We start from the raw sequence: 21,563 nt of genomic DNA, 5'->3' as shown, positions 1-21,563 counted from the left end.
TATTAAATATCAAAAAACTTAATTTTATTTATTTTGCACAAGTAGTTTTCAATTTACTTAGAAGGTCGAAATTCGACTGGATCTGCGACTGGATCTGAGCCGTACGTTATCCACCTAAAATCTTAACTTAAACCTGACATTTTAATAATATCTCATATAAAAAATTTCGGACATTAAGAAGTTAATACTAAGTAACTTATTTAAGCCGCAAAAAATAATTAAATTACTTTATAAATAGGCTTTTTAAAAATATCTATACCAGAGATTAAAAAACTATAAAAAAATTAATAGTTTCTTCTACACATAATGAAATAAATCTTGAAATTTTTTTTTCTGATCTAGTTAAATGAAGTTTGACCGACTGGTTGATTATCTCACATGAAAAGTGGCTTCATCAACTGCTTCAGTTAATGCAGTAAATTTACTAATTTCAATGCTAAGATATATTGTAAGCAAGTTAGTTGTAAAGTTAAAAATTTAATTTTAAACTTTTTAAACTACTATTTGTTTTGTAGTAGATTACCATGAAATAGCATTTGACTTTGAATAATCTTTAGGGGACTAAACCTTAATTCTAACAATTTTTTTTAATTTAAATTTAAAACAGAAAATCCAATGTTTTACAGGTAATTCTGAGAACAGAAAGTAACCAATTAAAAAAACTTTTAACTAGGTTTAAATTTTGTTTTGTAACTGTAGCAGTCTTTTTGATGGCTTATTTAATTCTGTTTAAAAAGTTTTTTTTTTCTAGCTTTTAGCTTACAATAATTTAACAGAGGAAAATAGTGAAAAACTAAAAGCTAGTGTTGAAATATTAAAATAAACTAAGTATGTTCTAATTGCTAATAAATATTGAATTAACATAAAACAAAAAACAGTTGTATTAATAGTTTAAAACTCCTTATTATATAATAAACTTTTGAAAAATAATAAATCAAGTTAGAAAATAAAATTGTGTTTAAGAAACTTTTAAATGAAAAAGAAGAAGTCATTTCAAATAGAGACCTCAAATTTGTACTCTTTTAAAACTAAAAACATCTTTATAGAAATAAAAACTTTAATGGTTGTCAAAATATTACAATCAGATAATAATTTTATAGTAATATAAGTTGCATACAGATTAAACTAGTAATAACAAAAACCTGTCAAATAGAGGTCTTTCAAACAAATATTTTAATCACTATGCTAAAAAAAGTTTAAGTGTAATGTAAAACAACGATTATCAAATACAAAATTAACCAGGTCAAAATAAAATTATTAAAATCCTTAAAACATAAACCATTTAATAAATATAGTAGACTTCCGCTTGAGTTTGCATTTTGAAAAAAATCATTAAAGTACAAACATAAAAAAATTATTACCATGTTTTTTTTTACAAAATGAAAAATTTCAATATGTTATATGCAATGATGTTAAGAATAAACATGAAATCCACAAAAACAAAACAAACCTTCATAAAGAAAAAGATGTATATAAGCTATTAAATATTATATATATTTTGTTTTATTAATATTTAGTTAGTAATAGACTTTACTTTAGTTAAAATTAAGAAAATATAAATTTGCACTTTTTTTTGGTAAAAAGTGCGAACTCAAGAGGAAGTCTACCGTAAATAATATTTATTAGGCATTATTCAAACCTGTTGCAGAATAAATAGCTTAATAAAGTTGTTATTATAAAAAGACTACTCAAATTCAATACAAACCAGGTTAAATAAAAAATACTTCAAAAGATCAAATAAAATTAAAAAACTTTCATAAAATTATGTTTGTTACTGAAGTCTAATATAATGTGAAGGATGAGGATTATGACTGCTTGCAAGTTTTTCTAATCTGATTCTTAATTAGTAAAATAGAGCCTTAAGTCACCTCCTTTATAAATATCTAGATTAGACATTTTGCTCAAGATGTTGATAACTGAACTGAAAGCTTTTTCAACAACATAGCTAGAAGGAAAAGCTATAAACAACAATCTTAATTCCTCTAAAATGATTGGATACTTTTGCCTTAGTTTTTGTTGAGTCCAAAATCTTTCATATCGTTCTTCTGAAAAACTTACTTTAAGTTCAAGGTCAGTTTGTAAGTCTTAGAAGGTTTCCTATAAGTCGTTTACTTCAAAAGTATTTGCCTCGAAAGGATCGTTACTTTTATCTATTTGATAGCTTTTTTGTATCAAATATAAACTTTACTACTTAATATTTTAAAATTGTTAATAATTCTAGATGATTTCCAGGAATTTTTTTGCTTTAATTATCAAATTCTAGGTTTTTCCAGGTTTCTAGGTAAATTGGCAACCCTGTATAGTTTTATTTCTTAGTCTAACTTAGTGACTTTTCAAAAAGCATCTGGAAATATCATGAGGTGATAGTTAGTAATAAATAACATAGATTTTTGCAAACCATTTGTAACCCCAAATAATATATATGTCAGGTTATAAAATAGTGAGAGGGATTCCAATCGTCTATGATATATGTAATTGTTAAATATGGAAATATATAAATGAAAGTATAGTATTTACTTGAAAGTAGGAGTCATAAGCACTAGATTTTTTTTCTTTTATTTTCATAAATAAAATAAATTTTTTTGTTTAAGCTTTACCTCAGTGTCAAATAATAAATAACAAGCTAAAAATAGTAATTTAGCAAGAAAAAAAGTAAAAATCTTATGACAACCCAAAATTTTTAAATCGCCCCCTTTTCGCCCCCTTACTAGTTATCGCCCACCCTTTCGCCCCCTTACTAATTATCGCCCCCCAAAATACTAAAATCGCCCCCAGGGGGGCGATTTCGCCCACTTTGGGAAACCCTGGTCTAGGGGTATGATTCTCGCTTTGGGTGCGAGAGGTCCCGGGTTCAAATCCCGGACGAGCCCTTTTTGACGTCAGTTAAAGGATTATTACGTCATAGTATCGTCACAAAGGCTTTATAAACTCCATAAAGTTAATTGATAGTGTGCCCGGCTAGCTCAGTCGGTAGAGCGTTGGACTCTTAATCCAACGGTCGTGGGTTCGAGCCCCACGTTGGGCGCACCCTTTTACCATTTGGTTACAACCCTAGAGGTTATTTTTTATTTGTACAGATAGTAGTAAGGCTAAAAACAGTACCTTTATTTTAACTTTATTTAAAACAAGCTGATTGTTTTTAAAACTGAACGGAGAAATAAAAAATAGATAAAGACTTATTTGTTGTAGTCATAGAAAGCTTTGTTAAGAATACAGTTATTCGAATTAATTTTTAGCATCATATTAGCTAAAAAATCTTGTTGCTTTTTTGTTTTTATTTGAAGTTAATTATTTTAAACAAAAATGCATTGTCCGGTAATCGAATCCAGGCCTCCCGCGTGGCAGGCGAGAATTCTACCACTGAACCAACAATGCTTGTGGAAGAAGGGGCATTATTGCGTTTATAAACTCAAAATGCTACTTAGTCATGGTGTCTGCTAACGAAATGCTGCTAAAAGTATTGATATGTAGTAAAATAAACTTGTTTTGTTTTACTTCTTATTCGTATTTTTTTGTTAAAGCAAACTGTATTGTATTTTTTCATTATTCATAAATATTCATAAATAAGAGCATTTTACTTTAGCTGACCTATAGTTATATCTATAAAACAATTAGCAATTGTTTATGTTATCTAAATTTAAAGTAATTTTCAAACTTAACTATAATAATTACTAGTTATACTTATTATTAGTAAACATATAATGTTTTTGGTTAGAAATAATGAAATAAGTTTATTTTAATCAAGTAAAAACTTATTCTAAGTAAGTAAGTACTAAGTACTACTATTTTTCGATTAAAAAATGTACATAAATCTTTATTATAATTCCAAATTTTTTTGCTCTAAACGAAATTAAAAAATTTTCTTTAATGTAGTCATAATAATTTGCTAAATCTTTATATTATATTGGCTTTGCTTATTAAATGATGTTAAAACGAAAACATATTAGCTTTGCTGAAGATAGCCGAAATAATTCTACTATTTTAATTCTTTCATGTCTTTTTATAAGCTGACAAAGCAATATTTTTCCGGATTTAACATATAAAACTTTTAATTATAAATTGTCAGTAGATTTTTTTAAATGTTCGTTGGTTTGAGCTGTATAGTTTTTAATACAATCGTTATTTATATTTTGGAGTGTATTATGTATAACTATAGGGTTTAAAAAAAACCTGGAGTCCTGGAATTTGACAATTTAGGCTAAAAAACTTAGAATTTGAGAAATTTAGGAAAAACCTGAAATTTTGAACATAAATCACTTAAAACCTGGAGATATTAACAATTTTTTCATGTAAGGTAGTAAAATTTGGATTTGACACAAATAATCTATTTATAGGTAAATTTTTTGTCATCATCAAAAAATTTTTTTATTAAAAAACATATTTAAAGAAGTTTTAAGATATTTCATGAATGTCATTATACTACTTAACACAGTTTTTTACCTTAAACTTATTTTTTAACTAAAATAGACCCTAAAACATTTAATTTTAAAATGCTGCAAGAAATTTTGAAACCCTGGAGAAAATTTGTCAAAAACCTTTGGCAACCCTGTACTTATTATCTTTTATTTGTAATTAAAGTTCTATTTTGTGGTATTAGAATATACACTTATGGTAAAGCTTAAGACTGTCTTATATAGTTTAACAATTACTGATGGACTCGGTCAACAACAGTTTGTTGATGAGATTATTTTATCTTTAAAATTATAAGTGCAGTTTTTTTTTGCCCAAATTCAAGTAAACTATTTTTTTGTGTATAAGTACAAAAATTGTTTGTAAGCTACTTTCAACCAATGTTCAATATAAACACTTAAGTATGGTCTCGTCCACAAGATGTAGTGGGCGAATGGTTAAGGCGATTGACCAGAAATTAATTAGACGCAGCCCGCGTAGGTTCCAATCCAGCCAATGACGTTTTTGAATTTACATATCATTTGGGATTATCTTTTATTCACTATACTTAAGTGGAAAAAATCACAGTTCCAATAATAACAACATAAGTTTAATTTAATTAAAATATTAGCAAGCGGAAATTCGGAATACATGGTGCCTGCCACCTAGACCAATTCAGACTTTTCAAAACTTCCCATCATCTAATGTTCGCCTGTTTGAAAAAAAAAACTAAACATGTTCCAAACTCCCCTCAATAACCATAGTAACTATTGTTGAAAAAAACAGTGCAGAAAGTTATTGTTGCTTCACCACCAAAAAAAAAATGTTGTGTAATACTTATACATGAAAACTTAAATTTTAAAGTAGCCCTTCGGAATTGAGTTTTCTAAAAATATATCAAATAATTATTAATAAATGTTTTTTTTTGTTAATTTGAAAGAAGAGTTGAAAACTAAGATATTGCTCAATTAACTTTTTGATAAGTATTTTTTTATTTTATATATGTAACTCACAATTACATTATAATTCAGATAAATTAAAAAAAAAATCACTTGTTTTACGAAATTTTATAAGAAAAATTAATAGATAACTAAACTTTACGATATTGTTCAGATTCGTTCCGCCAGTAATAAACGAATCGCTAGTTAAGCCAAACAGCCAATCAGGCAAGCGTTTTGATCAGTCATGTGAAAAGTTTATTGACCAATCAAACCTCGACAAGCCGTCTTTCTACAAACCGAATAAGTTTACCCTGCCTTCGTACAACGGACCCAACGGAACTTTCGGAAAAAGAAACTAGTTTAAGATCCGTCGAGAAACTGTGTTAGTTATTTTTTTATACTAATGTTTACTTTTTATTTACTTTTAAATATATAGATATCTTTGTTTTATTTTATTTTAATCGTTGTGCTGTAATTTAGTCAATAATAATAAAAGTATTAACAAATAATTTTATTTAGCTTTGTAGTGTTAATATAAAAAACTTTTTTTAATTTTCAATATAGTAGAAGATTTTTGTAAAAATTTTGTATATAATTATATCAAATCTTAAATCTAGTATTTTGTGGAATTCATTTAAAAGCAGGATTATACCAAGTTATTTATAATAATAATTTTTTTTGAAAGTGTTTAAAATCAACATTTTTTTATAAATTTTTTTACTAGTTTAAGTTAAAATTGTTTTAAAAAAATATTCACATAAAATTTCTTAAATTATAACGCAGTTAAATCTATTGTTAGTTTGTGTTGATTATTAGCAGTTATAGTTTATTAGTTATAGTATTAGTTTTAGTTTTAGTTTTTTATAATACAAACAGTTAAAATTTACTTTAGTTAACTAGTTTTAATATTTCTAAATTTTTCGAAGAGAGCAAGTTGTTTAATTCGATTATTTTCAAAAGCAAGTATTTTTAAAAAGTTGTGAAAAAGTGGTTGTTATTATGAAATATGCATAATGTGACCCATAAATGGTTTTAAAACTTAGTTTTATATAAAGTTAAGTAATAGCTATAAAAATAAAGTATTTAAATAAACTTATTAAGTGTTAAAATAGTTGACGTTATACAAAGACTGAAGTATATTATCGAACTATATTTTAGTCTAGTAAAAACGTACAATTTTAATAGGCCATCTACGTGTAGCTAAAATTTATTTAAATTTTTGAAATTAATAAAAGTAAAACAGTTTTTTTATCTGTGACTAAAAGTGAAACCAATAGACTATTAAAATGTCACTAAAACTAAAACTGCGACCCGCAAAACCTTTTAAATTTGAAAGTTTGGCCCGCGAGCACGAACTGCCTGCCGACCCCTGGTATAACATTTATGTTACCTTGCATGTTATAGCCTCAAAACTTAAAAGTTAGGCTATTGTTACGTAATAGTCAGTTTAATATTCACATCATTCAAGTTTTCAGCATAAGCCTGGCTAGCTCAGTCGGTAGAGTGTTGGACTTTTAATCCAACGGTCAGGGGTTCAAGTCCCCTGTCAGACTTCCTTCTTTTTTAAATAATGATTAACTTAAATATTTACAAATTTTTTTTAATAAACTATATTCATACTTTAATTCATAATAATCAGTAAAATGATGGTTTGGTTGAAATTAAAAAATTACAGAAATAGAAGAATTTATTTGTATTTAAATGTAAAGTTGAATGGATTCTATTTAGTTGATAATTTATAAAAAGTAATTTTATTGTCGTAAAACATATTACATTTGTAAAATAAGCCTCAATTTTATTCGAATACATTCTATATTGGAAACAGTTTCTTAAAAGAAATGTATTAAGTACAAATTAAATCAACTAGGTGTAGCTTCAAGTCAAATTAGAAAATTGAAATAATAACTGTTAATTAAATTTCAATACCGATTAAATTCGTTTACTTTTTTTTAATCAAAAGTTTACTTTTTATTGGTAGAAAATTGTACACTCATAGTAACAGTGTATAAACACTTATAAGTACTAATTAAAGTAAGTAACAAAAAAAAGTATCTTTCAATTTTTAAAGTGATATTACAACTTTTTTCAAACAAAGCACCAAAAATTTCGAATGAATTGTTTTTAAAATGAAAGTCTACTAACATTTAAGTAGTTTTATTTAATTAAATATATGCGTAATTAAATGTAAACACACATAGCAAATTTTTAATATGTAAGTTAATTACAATAGATAGCTAACAAGGTTTAGATATATGTAGTTACCCAAAAGTATTGTTATAACTTGAATTTAAATTATGTAATTTTACAAGAAAACGGGTTGTGAAACATCATTAATTTAGAACCGCAACATAAGTTTAGTAAAATTAACTTAACTTTAAGACTTCACAATTATATATATGGTAATTATCATAAACAGTAATTTTATCAAAATAATTGTTGATGGTGTTATTACGTCACAAAGCGCTAGTCAGATATATAAACCGAAGAAATGCTGCTTTCACGTGTGGCCGGTTAGCTCAGTTGGTTAGAGCGTCGTGCTAATAACGCGAATGTCGCGGGTTCGATCCCCGTACTGGCCACATCTCATGCTTGTTAGTATAGTGGTGAGTATTCCCGCCTGTCACGCGGGCGACCGGGGTTCGATTTCCCGACGGGGAGATTTTTGCCTACTTGTTTTAATAAAGTTGGTTTTTTATCCATTTAATAGTCCAATAATAATAAGTAACAAAACTTATATAAGTATTTTTATCAAATGACTTTTAAGGGAGTCATTTTGTGCAAATTCCGGAAATCCCCTACTATTATTAGTTGATTAAATTTTAATATCAGGGACAAAACAAGCTCAAAAAATTCAAATCAGTGACAGAACTTCAAATGTTTAAATAGTAAATTATAACTGAACAATCAGAGACAAAAAAAAATATTATCTATTGTAATTTTTATCAAAATATTGCAAAATCTAATCTGAATACCGCTTATCGACCGAGAAAAAAATTATTTCGAAAGGTTAAATATACAAAATATTTACTATTTTTAGGGTTAAATTTTTAAATGAAGTTGAACTTAAATTTAAAAAAATATATTATTATATATTATAGATTAATATATAAAAAACAAAATTATATATTAATAGTTTGATCAGATAATAAGGATGAGTAACAATTATATGTTAGTTTTAAAGTAAAATTGAACAAATTTTAATTCAACGATATTTTTTTAAAGCAAATGTTATGACATAGACTTAACATTTTTATTAAAGATATAAACTGACGTTTAGAAATTAAAATTTCGGTTATAGTACAAAATTTAGAAGAAAACCATTGGTATTTACGTTATAAAATCGATTTTCATCAATAAAAACTTTTTTATAGTAACAACTTAAGAATTAAGATTAAATTTAGTTTTAATTATAGAGCTAATTAAATCAAGTTTGTATTAATTTAAACAAAAATCTTAAAATTTAATATACAGTCTAAAATTTACTAAAATTAAGACTTTTATTATTATTTTACTTATTTTTTATAACTAAAACTGTATAGTTTATGAATCAAATAGCCTAGTCAGCTTAAGCATATAAAAATTCAAGCCAGGCTAACTATTTAACATATAAATTATCATAAAAATACAAATTTTTATTATTTTTTTTATAGAATTTGTAAAATTTGTTTTAATTGTTTTTTAAATCATTATAATTCTTGAACTATACTTAACATTTACACTTTTTACACTATATTTTATATTTTTTACATAAACAACTTTATATAAAGTTAATTTAAATATATTAATAAAAAGAAAAAATTAGGTTTCATTTTTGCCGTAATAATTGTATAATGATTAAAATTTTTAATTTATAGCTTGCAGCTTGATAGAAAGAAAAACATTTTATTTTTAAATAGTCTTAACCGGTTTTTTTTTTTGGAATTTTGACACCAAGATCAATGGTTATCGAACGATTTACATTGTAAAAGGTTAAAATTTTGTCTTCCTTTTTTCAAAAGCTAGTTTTTTGTTAACATGAAAAATTTATAACATTAATTTTGAAAGAAGTAACTAAAAAAAAATATAAATTATTAAATTTTTTAAATGTTAACGGCATAAGGGGTTCTAACATTTTAAATAAATAAATAAATAAGCCTTACATTTCAAAGCTTAAGTTATATACTATAAGATAGTTTTTACAAAACTAACAACTAATTACTTTTGAGATATAACAATTTTTGTAAAATAATTCGGTTACAACCATATAAAATTTAAATGCCATTTTTTTTTAATAACCAATTTTTTCTCTAAAATAAAACAAATTCATTGAAAACCTATCTCGTCCTTTATTTTAAAAGCAATATAATTTAAAATATCATGAAATGTATTTTAGAACAAACTTGGTTAAAATTTGATTAATAATTGTTTTGGTTTAATGACCTGGATAGCAAAAATACCTCTCGGTCATCGAGTTGCATACTCAAACTTGATACAAATTATAATGAGCTAAAAATGAAAAAAAAATTTAAACTCTAAAACGAAGAGCTCTATGAAAAATGAGACTATTAAACTTTACAACCAACATTTAATATTTTTCTCTAAAAAAAAAAAAATAAATAAAAATGTTTGATGTTTTTAATTTTTTTAATGTGTGTTTAAGAATTTCGACTCTACTACCAACTTATTTTAAATTATCCAAAAATAATTAACAGTAAAATAAAGCTATAACATTGAAAACAAAAAAATATAAAAAATAAAGCTGCAGTACTTAAAAAAAACTAAAATAAAGCTGTTTTCATAAAACAAATGCTTAAACTAGAAAAAAGTATAAAACAAATATATCATCTGAATCTTTTTTTTTTACAAACTTGAATAAATGTCTAAATATATGAGTTTAACTATACCAAATTAATAATGAAAACAACCACAAAAAACACAGAAAATAGTAAATAACTTTTTCCTTTTTGAAAAAAAAAAATAAATAAATAGTAAAAATATATAAATTATCTGATTATAAACAAAATATGACAAAATTTGAAAAAAAAATGTAGTCCCCCTATGCCCTTAAATTAGTTTATTGGAAATTTTATAAAATATTTGATAATATTTTTTAATTCTATGAGTCTAATATACAATTCGGTTTTGTTTAACATAAAAATGTAACAACGTTGAAAAGTACTCGATTAAAAATATGAATCATATTTTTTAAATTAAAACAGTAGGGGTGGGGGATCCACCAATAGTTTATCAAATTTTAAGAGTTTCAACTTGGCTACAAGAATTTTTTTAAAACTTAAGAAAATTCAAAGTAACTTTTGAGTTATGAGCGATCAAAGTTAGTGAACTCAATAGGTTCTAATAGAGTTAATACCATACCTTATAAAACTTTAAATTAAGGAAAAAATGTAGTACTCCCATTCAAGAAAATATATAACAAAAATCACAAACATATGAACTTAAAAAAAAAGTAATTCATATTAAAAAAAAACAGAAAATTTTTTTTTTTTAATAAATGTCACTGTAGTTTATATTTGGATTTTGCATATTATAACCAATATTATTTTATATTAAAAAAATGTTAGACTACTCTATGACCATAAGAAAAGCTTGCTATACAAGTTTAAAAATTAAGACAAAAAATTTTATTAAACATTGTAAGTTATTAATCAAGTGTACGAGAAATCTTTCTAGAAAATAATTAACATTCATAGTCTTTTCAAATAAATATAATTTTTTGATAAAAAAATTAATCAAGACCATTGTTTTGATTAAAACTATGTTAAAACAAAATTGTATTTACAAAATTAATGAAATATTTTTGTTAAGTAATCTCAACTGTTCATTTGTTCAGAAAAATAACTATAAATTTTTTCAAAAAAATATTTGATGAACTACAACTTAGTAAATTTTTCAAAATTAGACATAAATAAACAAAATTATAATTCTTAAACTTTTAGATGACAAACAACATGAAAATAAAAAATTATCTATCATTTATAATGGTCTTACACTTTTTATGAAAATTACTTATTATATCATCATATTAATAATTAAGTAAAAAAAAATTGAAATAAATAATAAATATTGAATATTTTTTGTATCATTGTCAATGAATATAGTTATTTTTGATTTTCTGTATGTGTCAACCATCTGCAGTTAACTGGTACTGATTGGGCAAGTTCCAAGGCTCATCAACCTTCTTTAGTCTTTTGTACTTTAGTTGTTTTGCTGCTACAAGGAGGAGCGACCGTTAGAGATGGTCAAAGATTTGCTTCCATAGGCTCCCTGCCAAATTGTGATTACAAATGCTGTCTGTACTCTGTATTCTCCATGTGTTTAGTCATGTCCATTTGTTTTATACTACAATTAATTAGTATAAATCTGAAAAACATTGAAGTATAAAATATGGTGCAAGTTATTACTTTTTTTTTGAAAAGTCCCATGGAGGGAACGTTATTCTGTAGATAATTCTTGGTTAAAATTTCAAAATTAAAATCTACTAAGTGTGGGAAAATCATTAAGCCCAAAACTAAAAGTCAAAATAGAATTTTGGTAGAAAAACATCAGTCTCATTGTTCCTTCTACAACGATAAACGTATTTTGAAGTGAGTTGTCATCACCTGTAATTCTACCTTCCCCTTTAAAATTAACATTAAACTAACCAAAAAATAATATCTATTTAACTGAAATAAAAATCCCTTGGTGACACGTCATTTGGCAAACACTCACAAGGTTATAAACTCTACATTAAAACCACAAAGTGTGGGAAAATCATGAAGATTAAATTCCCAAGCAAGTATATGCCGACGCTGAAACAAAAAAATACATCAACAATCCAATTGTGTGGTCACTGCCACCAATGTGAACTCACAATCAGCTGTTGCAACTTTAAACCAACAAATATCTAACTAAAACTATTAAAAACTCTACAAAAATGTTTTTAAATTCAAAAATACTAACAAAAATCAACATTTGTTTTTATTTTTAACAAATGAATATAAGAAATAAAAAACTCTTATGAAAAAGTCACAGGAGAATTTGTCTTAAACTATTTTAAAAAGGGTAATCTGCAAATTTATGCTAAATAATCTAAAAACGAAATAAAATAAAGTTAATTAATATAAAAGCTAGCTATTTCAATAAAGATTTAAACTGTATGTCTAGAAAAAAAATTACAATTTTAAACAAAAAATTACTTAAACAACTTTTTTTTTTTTTTTTAATTTTTTATTTTTTTTTTTGTTTTATTAGTTTTTTTTTTTTGCGCATGGACGCAATTTTTTTTTTTTTCAAAATAAAAATATTTATACAACAATTTTTTTTTTTAAATTAAATTTTTTTAAATTACTTCTCCGGTTTTTCAACATAAGAGAATTTCCAGGTTTTATAGTGATATAGTTTGAAAATTCCAGTATTCCAGGTTTTTTAGCAACTCAAATTATTTAAAATAGCATTTTTGAGTGCAGCAAATACAGGTCACATTCTATTTGAATCAGACTAAAAATAAGGACTCAACAAATAGGTTGTACCTACTTAATTTACAAAGTAATGTTAATGAAACCCTTGGAACTTAGGACGTGGATTGGTCTTTCGTCTACCCGTATGGCCTGGTTTGAATGCTTGGCTCATGAGCCAAGCAGGATACAATTCTTTTTTGTCTGTTGATTGAACAAATGGCCTCCCATCTTTAACTACAACAAATTTACTAAAAGTGGACCTCTTTGCCTTTTTTGCAGGGACCTCTGGAATAGCAATGTCATGACAGTTATTTAAAAAGTGATTAAAGAGACTATCTACTTGATGGCAATTCAGTTTAATTTGAGGAGACTGGTAATAAGGAAACATAAAATCACCTTCCCCATTAAAGGCCTTTTTAATGTTAATAAATTGATTTTGGACTAAAATTCTCAGGTCAGACTCTAAACATGTGGGACTCACATATAATCTCCCAACTAAGCTTTTGAGCTTGTTATTGCAGCTTTCTGCAAGATTGTTAGTTAAGGGCTTGGAGAGATTTAGGCGCCATTTAGGTAATAGAATATGCAAATAAATAGTTGTTAATTCTTTGTATATATAATTTTTTCTAATAATACTTTTTATGTTTTTAAAATTATCACATTCTAATATTTCACTAACACTATCATTAAACAATTGTAAAGAATCACATGATACTAAAATTTTAATCTTTTTGCTTAATTCAGAACTATCAACACTACTTGAAATATTTCCCTGTAAGTGGGTATAACAAAAAATGATGGTGCTGAAAGGAAAGGATTTTCTAATTCCATTTATAATTGCTTTTTCCTGATCTGCACAAAAAAACATTTTATAGTGATAATTAGTATTACAATTTAATTTTAAACTTAATTCATCAAATTTGTTTTTTAAATGTTCAAAAAAAAAAACCAAAATTTCTGTTTTTACTTTTTTTATGTACAAAAATAGGGCCCATAAACAAAGAATTTCCTTTTGGATATTCCTTGGTAATTAGTTTTAAATTTTGTAGCTAAGACAAGTGACATGTTAAATACCAATGTCAAATGTCTTGTCTACGTGTATGACAAATCCAGCACCATCATTTCCTGCCATAATTAATGAAAACAGATCACGAATTTGTTCTTCCTGATATAATATGAATCCAGGCAAATCTCCTGCTAAATTTGAATATGCCCTTACAAATTTATCTCCTGAATTTACTAATTTTTTCAAGCCCTGAATATGATCGACCGGATTTTTACTAGAAACAGAGCAGTTTGAGTTGGTTTTTTTATTTAAAATATATTTTAAATTATAAATTTTTCTTGTGCAAGGAAAAAGCTCATTATGTTTATTGTATATATGAGCGGTTTTAACATTTTTAATATTACTAATAATTTCAATCTGCTTATTTTTTAAGGAAAACTTACAATCTGCATCAGGCTTACCTATGAATAAGTATAAGTTACTTAAAAAAGAACTGTTGCTTAAATTATATCTGAAATTTATAAACTTACTAGAACATTTTGCTCTATATTGCCTAATAGTTAACTTATAAACTACTTTGCTGCTATCCTGAACGCCATCACTACAAAGAACAGCCTTCAACTGACCATTGTTGTTTTCAAAATGTACCCAAAAAAAACTCCAACCATTCCTTCCTTGAGCAGATTTCCACTCACAGGGAAATGTATTTTTATTTTTATTAATATCATCCAATTTAAAATAACAGTTACTAGCAATTACATTATTAATTTGTGCATTAGGTATATCAGAATTAATTAAGATATTAGCTACAAAAAGATTATCTAATTTATACTTTTTAGCAAGTGAATTCATATCTTTTTTCAAACTACTTCATTAAATTTAAAAACTGTTACGCCAATACCATTAGAAGCAGTATTAGTTGATGACTCAGGAGAAGACACTAATCTAGTTGTTCTATTATGACAAGGTGACAGTGGCCCACAGATTTCAGTGGAATTAGCCAAATTAGGTACCAAACCATCCTTAACCAAAACTGGACCTGAGACATTTATTTTAAATGGACCTAGACCGCTCCTACCTAAAGCATTCTTAACCGCAATTGGCCCTGGGACATTTATTTGATTGTTTGATGTACCTAGAACCCTCTTACCCAGAATATTCAGTGGTTCAAAAACTTTAGAAGAGGTTGGAAAATTTGGTACCATCCCTTTCTTAACCAATTTTAATGGACCTGAAACATGACCACCATGTGTATTAGGTAAACTATTTGTTGAGTCCTGGTGAGGGAAAAATGAATAATCTTTAGTAAAATCTAAATGAAGTGTATTTTCAAGATTTTTAACTATTTTTTTTATAATAAGAAAAGATTCATTATTTTTTAACAATAAATTTTCAAATTCATTATTTTAAATACCTTCTGGAAATTTTTCTTTAATTTCAATAATATAATTAATGAATTTGTTTGCCATTTTTAATTCTAAACAAAATCTGAAAATAAACAAAGCATAAAATTTTCTATTTAATCATAGCTTAAAAATATAAATGTATAATCTTGTATAGAAGATAAATAGTATGAGGGTCAATATCACATTTATATTTGTTTGATTAGTGTTTATTTTTTAATTTTCCATTATATCAGTGTTACTAGGATAACTAGTTAATACTTCTTGTTTTTTATTTTTGTTTATATTATTTTGTTGTTACTAAGAACATTTGTTGAAAGTTTTAAAGTTGAAAGTCGAAAGTCTGCAAAAAACGGGGAATTCCGGAACATGTACAATCGGACCCCTTTTAAGGTATTACTTGAACACCTTTTTGGTATATAATATTTTTTGGTTTATAAACAAAATAATGAGTTGTTCCCACTAGTCTTCGTGGCGCAATCGGTTAGCGCGTTCGACTGTTAATCGAAAGGTTGGTGGTTCGAGCCCACCCGAGGACGTTTTTTTATTTAGTTTTGAAGCATAAGTAAAATTTTTACACTGAGTGTCTTTTTGTACTGCGCCATTTTTACAATACTATGTAGTTAGTTAGATAGTTCAAATATCTACATCTTTACATTGAAATTTTGTTTTTTTATGATAAAGAAACATTCTTATTTTTCTAATCTTCAAAAAGTTTAGTTTAAATAACTATTTACCTTCAGTTTCATCTGAATAATAACTTGAATAAAAAGATGATACACCAAGATAAGTTAAACCGTATTAGCCCTGGACCTTAAATATTAATTAGTTTTCATATTTAAAACTTAAGTATTAAATAATGATAAAATGTATATCATGTTTACCCCATATTCGCCAATCAGTAAAAATTAAGTACAGTAACCTATCGCATCTTTATGCACTCGTGACGTTACGCACTCTCGTTTAGTTACGCATTTTAGAATTCTAAAAAATTCAAAAAAAAAATTTAATCTTTTTTAATATTGCACAAATTTGGTTTATTTTACATTTTTTATGTAATATATGTTTTTCAATGCTAACTCACTTCACTATATCTTTAGACTTTGTAGACTTATGTTACTTGACTAACTGATAAACATTTAGTTATACTTAGTATATCAGAAACTTTGTTAACAATAAGAGTTTAAAATAAATTCTGAAAAAAATATGACTGTGTTAAATAATGAAATAATAAAAGTTTAAAAAACAAACCAATAATACAGCACTCTTGCCCTATATATAAACAAACATCTAAAAAAGAAATCTTATGAAACTTCCTAGCAAAAAGTATCAAATAATCACATATAAATAAAGACAAAATCTACTTATCATTTAATTAGTATAAATTTTCAAAAGTATTATTACTTTATATAAATTTAATCCCTTTTTTTAATATATGTATAGTTTTATCTTTTGTTTTCATATTTGTATATAAGTTTAACAAATTTTTAAAAAGTGAGACAGTCCCCCAGTCTGCTTTTAATTAGAAGCAATATCAAAAAATAGCCATTATATCAAGTATATTTGGTACCTCTCGTATTTTTACGATATCTCGTATCTTTACGCAGTTTTTCTGTGGACTTCTATATTTAGTATCACTGCTACTTTTTGCTAGAAAGTTTCATAAGATTTCTTTTTTAGATGTTTGTTCATATATAGGGCAAGAGTGCTGTATTATTGGTTTGTTTTTTAAACTTTTATTATGTCATTATTTAACACAGTCATATTTCTTTCAGAATTTATTTTAAACTCTTTTTGTTAACAAATTTTCTGATATACTAAGTATAACTAAATGTTTATCAGTTAGTCAAGTAACATAAGTCTACAAAGTCTAAAGATATAGTGAAGTGAGTTAGCATTGAAAAACATATATTATTATTTACATAGATGGAGCAAAAATGTTAATTAGTTTTTGATATATTTATAAAGCCTTGAATGAGACTTTATAAAGCTCAACATTATTTTAATTACAGTATTTAAGTATATATATAAATATATACGAAATACTGTAATTAAATATGCTCTATCTATGTAAACAACTACTTTTTGGGACATTATGTTGTCATTTGTAGTTACTTAATTATTATTTAATTTAAGTTTAGTTACTTTACTTTAGTTTAAGTTTAGTGTACTAGAAAAGTGATACACGTTTAACAAAATAAACATTAGCTTTATTTGAAAGATTAAAACATAACATATTTGTTATTTTTTATAAAACAAAAATTAAAAATATCTTTTAAAACATGGGTAAATTTGTTTAAAAATCTGATAGAAACACTTAAAACGGAAAATATTATCGTTAATAACATCTAACGTTCAAAATTTAATATCTATTTTTCGTAAAATATTTAATTACTAGAGATTTTAAATTAATTAATAAAAAATTGTTTGTTGTGGAATTTAAAAGTTCAACGGATTTCATTTACTTTGTAGTAGAAAATAGATTTATATAGAAAAAGTTTTTTTTTGCATTTTTAAATTGCTTATTTAATAAGGTCCTATCGAATTTTTATATTATATCTCGGGAATCTATTCTGGCAGCTTTTACTAAAATTATTTATAGGAATAGAGATAGACATAAACTTACTTTTAAAATATTATTTTCATTATTATATTTTAAGTTATAAAGTGTTGTTTCAAAAATGAGGGCAGAAAAAAATTAAACATTCCTTTTTTTTATGAAGTTCTTTAAAATAAATCTTATGAAACTAAAAAAACATAATGTGTAATATAATATATACAAGACTATTATGTTAGTTTTTACCAGTAAGACTAATTAACATTTCATGCAGTATGCTTAAATCAATTATACAAAAACAATGCCTCGACCCGGTATTGAACCAGAGACCTTCAGATCTTCAGTCTGACGCTCTCCTGACTGAGCTATCGAGGCTTGTGAGCGTTAACACATCATCGCGAGTATAAACAATTTTACAAAGTTTGTTTTGTTTGCATAAGAATCCTATTGTGGTAGCTTTTTAAAAATGCTTAACTTTGTTTGCTTTTAAAACTTGGTTTGTAAAAGAGATAGTTTTTGCTTTTATTACAAAAATACATCATTAATAACATCAGCTTAATTTATAAGTGGTTTTAATAACTTATACGAAAAAAAACTTGCTAAACAAGTATGGTATAAATAATGTAAGTCGTAGTACATAGTTTTTTTAGAAGTACTTTTTATTAAAAGATTTACTTTTTTGCAAGTAACGTATAAAAAAATACCTATCAACCTTAAAACATAACTTTCTTTACTCTAGTTTAAATTATGCTTTTTATTTGTTATTTATGTTAATACCTACGCATAAGATAATATTAAATAGGAGCCTGATAACAAAACAAATTTTACCAGGGAACATAACAAGTAATTTTGATTTTCTTGGAGTTAGGATACTTACAATTGTAACTAACTATAACTCAATATTTCAAATTAAACTACAACTAAAATTTTTGATACACTTTAGATACCAATTTAAAAACCTGTTTAAAATTCTGCATACTAATTCTTTGTTAAAACAAAATAAGAAACACTTGTTTATTCGCTCAAGTATAGTTTTAAAAAGTAACATAAACAATTTTGTCAGTTTGACAATAAGTCGTTTAAGTTTGCTGATCAGCATACTTGTATTCAATATAAGATTACTTAAACAAAAAATTTTATTAAACTCTAATAATTTTCAAATAAGACTGCTTTTAATTATTGATAAAATGAGTAATAATTTTTAGTTTGAGTTATAACAAAATTAAGTAACAATTACATAATAAATAAGGAAAATTAAAAATATCAAATGATAAGTTATTTCAAGTAACAAAACAATCAACACTAACATACACACATGCTCTTTTTTTGAACTAACTTTTAATTATACTTGATTAAGGTGTATGAAATTTAATAAGTCTGTATATTGTTACTAAAAATATACTATACTTATTTTTTTTTAATTGGAAGATAAAGCATTAAGAATTGCAATAATGCTGTATAAAAATTAGTTATTTACTTTATTAGAGGCATAATAAATTTTTATACTTGAAAAAAAAATTACTATAAAAACTTATCGATGGTTTCAAAGAAAAATTATGATTATTAAACTGGTTTTTGTTTTTGCTGTATATATCTACACAACTGTTTATAAACTTCGAAACTACACTATTTGGTTAATTTTAAGTCACTTTAAAATACTCAAGTATTTGTGAAATTTATATTTATACCGGGTTGAACAAATCTCCAAATTCTCAAAATATTTTCAAATTTTGTAGTTTATAAATTGGAACTTTCTTTTACTCAGCTACATATTATGTAACTTTTTATGACAATTAAGCTTGATTAACAGCAAGTCTTTCAGTTTTTGGCTTTTTAAAAATTTAATAAACTTTCGCTTGTTTGATGTAAATCAGGCATTTTTAATGGCAACCATGTATAAGACTATATTGATTTTAATAAAAGATACTAGAGTTAACCATTATTTATGTTAATAAAAGAATTATTATAGATTTTTATAATACAGTAATCTCTCGCATCTTTACGCACTCGTGACGTTACGCACTCTCGTTTAGTTACGCATTTTAGAACTCAGAAAAAAAAGAAACTTTAAATTTTTTTTATATTGCACAAATTAGGTATATTGTATATTTTATGGTATGGTATATTTAAAATATGTTTTTAAATGCTAACTCACCTCTCTATATATTTAGACTTTGTAAACTTATGTTCCTTGACTAGTTAATAAACATTTAGTTATACCTCAGTATATCACAAATTTTGTTAACAATAAGAGATTAAATTAAAATTCTGAAAGAAATATGACGGTGTTAAATAATGAAATTAAATGAAATAATGAGAGTTTAAACCATAAATAAATAATACAGCAATCTTGCCCTATATATGAATAAACATCTAAAAAATAAATCTAATGAAATTATCATCAAATAATCACATATAAATAAAGACAAAATCTACTTATCATTAAAATTAGTATAAATTTTCAAAAGTATTATTACTTTATATAAATTTAATCCCTTTTTTTAATATATGTATAGTTTTATCTTTTGTTTTCATATTTGTATATAACAAGTTTTTAAAAAGTGAGACAGTCCCCCAGTCTGCTTTTAATTAGAAGCAATATCAAAAAATAGCCATTATAGTAAGTATATTTGGTACCTCTCGTATTTTTACGATATCTCGTATCTTTACGCAGTTTTTCTGTGGACTTCTATATTTAGTGTCACTGCTACTTTTTGCTAGGAAGTTTCATAAGATTTCTTTTTTAGATGTTTGTTCATATAAAGGGCAAGAGTGCTGTATTATTGGTTTGTTTTTTAAACTTTTATTATTTCATTATTTAACACAGTCATATTTCTTTCAGAATTTATTTTAAACTCTTTTTGTTAACAAAGTTTCTGATATACTAAGTATAACTAAATGTTTATCAGTTAGTCAAGTAACATAAGTCTACAAAGTCTAAAGATATAGTGAAGTGAGTTAGCATTGAAAAACATATATTACATAAAAAATGTAAAATAAACTAAATTTGTGCAATATTAAAAAAGATTAAATTTTTTTTTTGAATTTTTTAGAATTCTAAAATGCGTAACTAAACGAGAGTGCGTAACGTCACGAGTGCATAAAGATGCGAGAGGTTACTGTACTTAATTTTTGCTGATTGGCGAATATGGGGTAAACATGATATACATTTTATCATTATCTAATACTTAAGTTTTAAATATGAAAACTAATTAATATTTAAGGTCCAGGGCTAATACGGTTTAACTTATCTTGGTGTATCATCTTTTTATTCAAGTTATTATTTAGATGAAACTGAAGGTAAAAAGTTATTTAAAACAAACTTTTTGAAGATTAGAAAAATAAGAATGTTTCTTTATCATAAAAAAACAAAATTTCAATGTAAAGATGTAGATATTTGAACTATCTAACTAACTACATAGTATTGTAAAAATGACGCAGTACAAAAAGACACTCAGTGTAAAAATTTTACTTATGCTTCAAAACTAAATAAAAAAACGTCCTCGGGTGGGCTCGAACCACCAACCTTTCGATTAACAGTCGAACGCGCTAACCGATTGCGCCACGAAGACTTGTGGGAATAACTCATTATTTTGTTTATAAACCAAAAAAATATTATATACCAAAAAGGTGTTCAGGTAATACCTTAAAAGTCATTTGATAAATATAAAAATACTTATATAAGTTTTGTTACTTATTATTATTGGACTATTAAATGGATAAAAAACCAACTTTATTAAAACAAGTAGGCAAAAATCTCCCCGTCGGGGAATCGAACCCCGGTCGCCCTCGTGACAGGCGGGAATACTCACCACTATACGGGTAGGACTT

The 21,563-nt window shown here is 25.4% G+C and overlaps 6 non-coding genes across 6 annotated transcripts; 4 read left to right on the top strand and 2 right to left on the bottom strand.

The window, feature by feature from the left end:
• Positions 1-2,952: 2,952 nt before the first annotated feature.
• On the top strand, positions 2,953-3,025 carry Trnak-cuu (transfer RNA lysine (anticodon CUU)). The gene has a single exon. It is a non-coding gene; the product is annotated as a tRNA-Lys (tRNA).
• A 3,785-nt stretch (positions 3,026-6,810) lies between these two features.
• Positions 6,811-6,883, top strand: Trnak-uuu (transfer RNA lysine (anticodon UUU)). The gene has a single exon. It is a non-coding gene; the product is annotated as a tRNA-Lys (tRNA).
• A 952-nt stretch (positions 6,884-7,835) lies between these two features.
• On the top strand, positions 7,836-7,909 carry Trnai-aau (transfer RNA isoleucine (anticodon AAU)). Its single transcript has one exon. It is a non-coding gene; the product is annotated as a tRNA-Ile (tRNA).
• Positions 7,910-15,640: 7,731 nt separating this feature from the next.
• Positions 15,641-15,714, top strand: Trnan-guu (transfer RNA asparagine (anticodon GUU)). Its single transcript has one exon. It is a non-coding gene; the product is annotated as a tRNA-Asn (tRNA).
• Positions 15,715-18,034: 2,320 nt separating this feature from the next.
• On the bottom strand, positions 18,035-18,107 carry Trnaf-gaa (transfer RNA phenylalanine (anticodon GAA)). Its single transcript has one exon. It is a non-coding gene; the product is annotated as a tRNA-Phe (tRNA).
• Positions 18,108-21,230: 3,123 nt separating this feature from the next.
• Positions 21,231-21,304, bottom strand: Trnan-guu (transfer RNA asparagine (anticodon GUU)). Its single transcript has one exon. It is a non-coding gene; the product is annotated as a tRNA-Asn (tRNA).
• Between the last annotated feature and the right edge of the window lie 259 nt (positions 21,305-21,563).

Source organism: Thalia democratica, chromosome 6 (genome assembly GCF_965202585.1).
Source record: "Thalia democratica chromosome 6, ktThaDemo2.hap1.1, whole genome shotgun sequence".
Taxonomy (NCBI): Eukaryota; Metazoa; Chordata; class Thaliacea; order Salpida; family Salpidae; genus Thalia; species Thalia democratica.
This window is presented reverse-complemented; position numbering and strand designations above follow the sequence as displayed.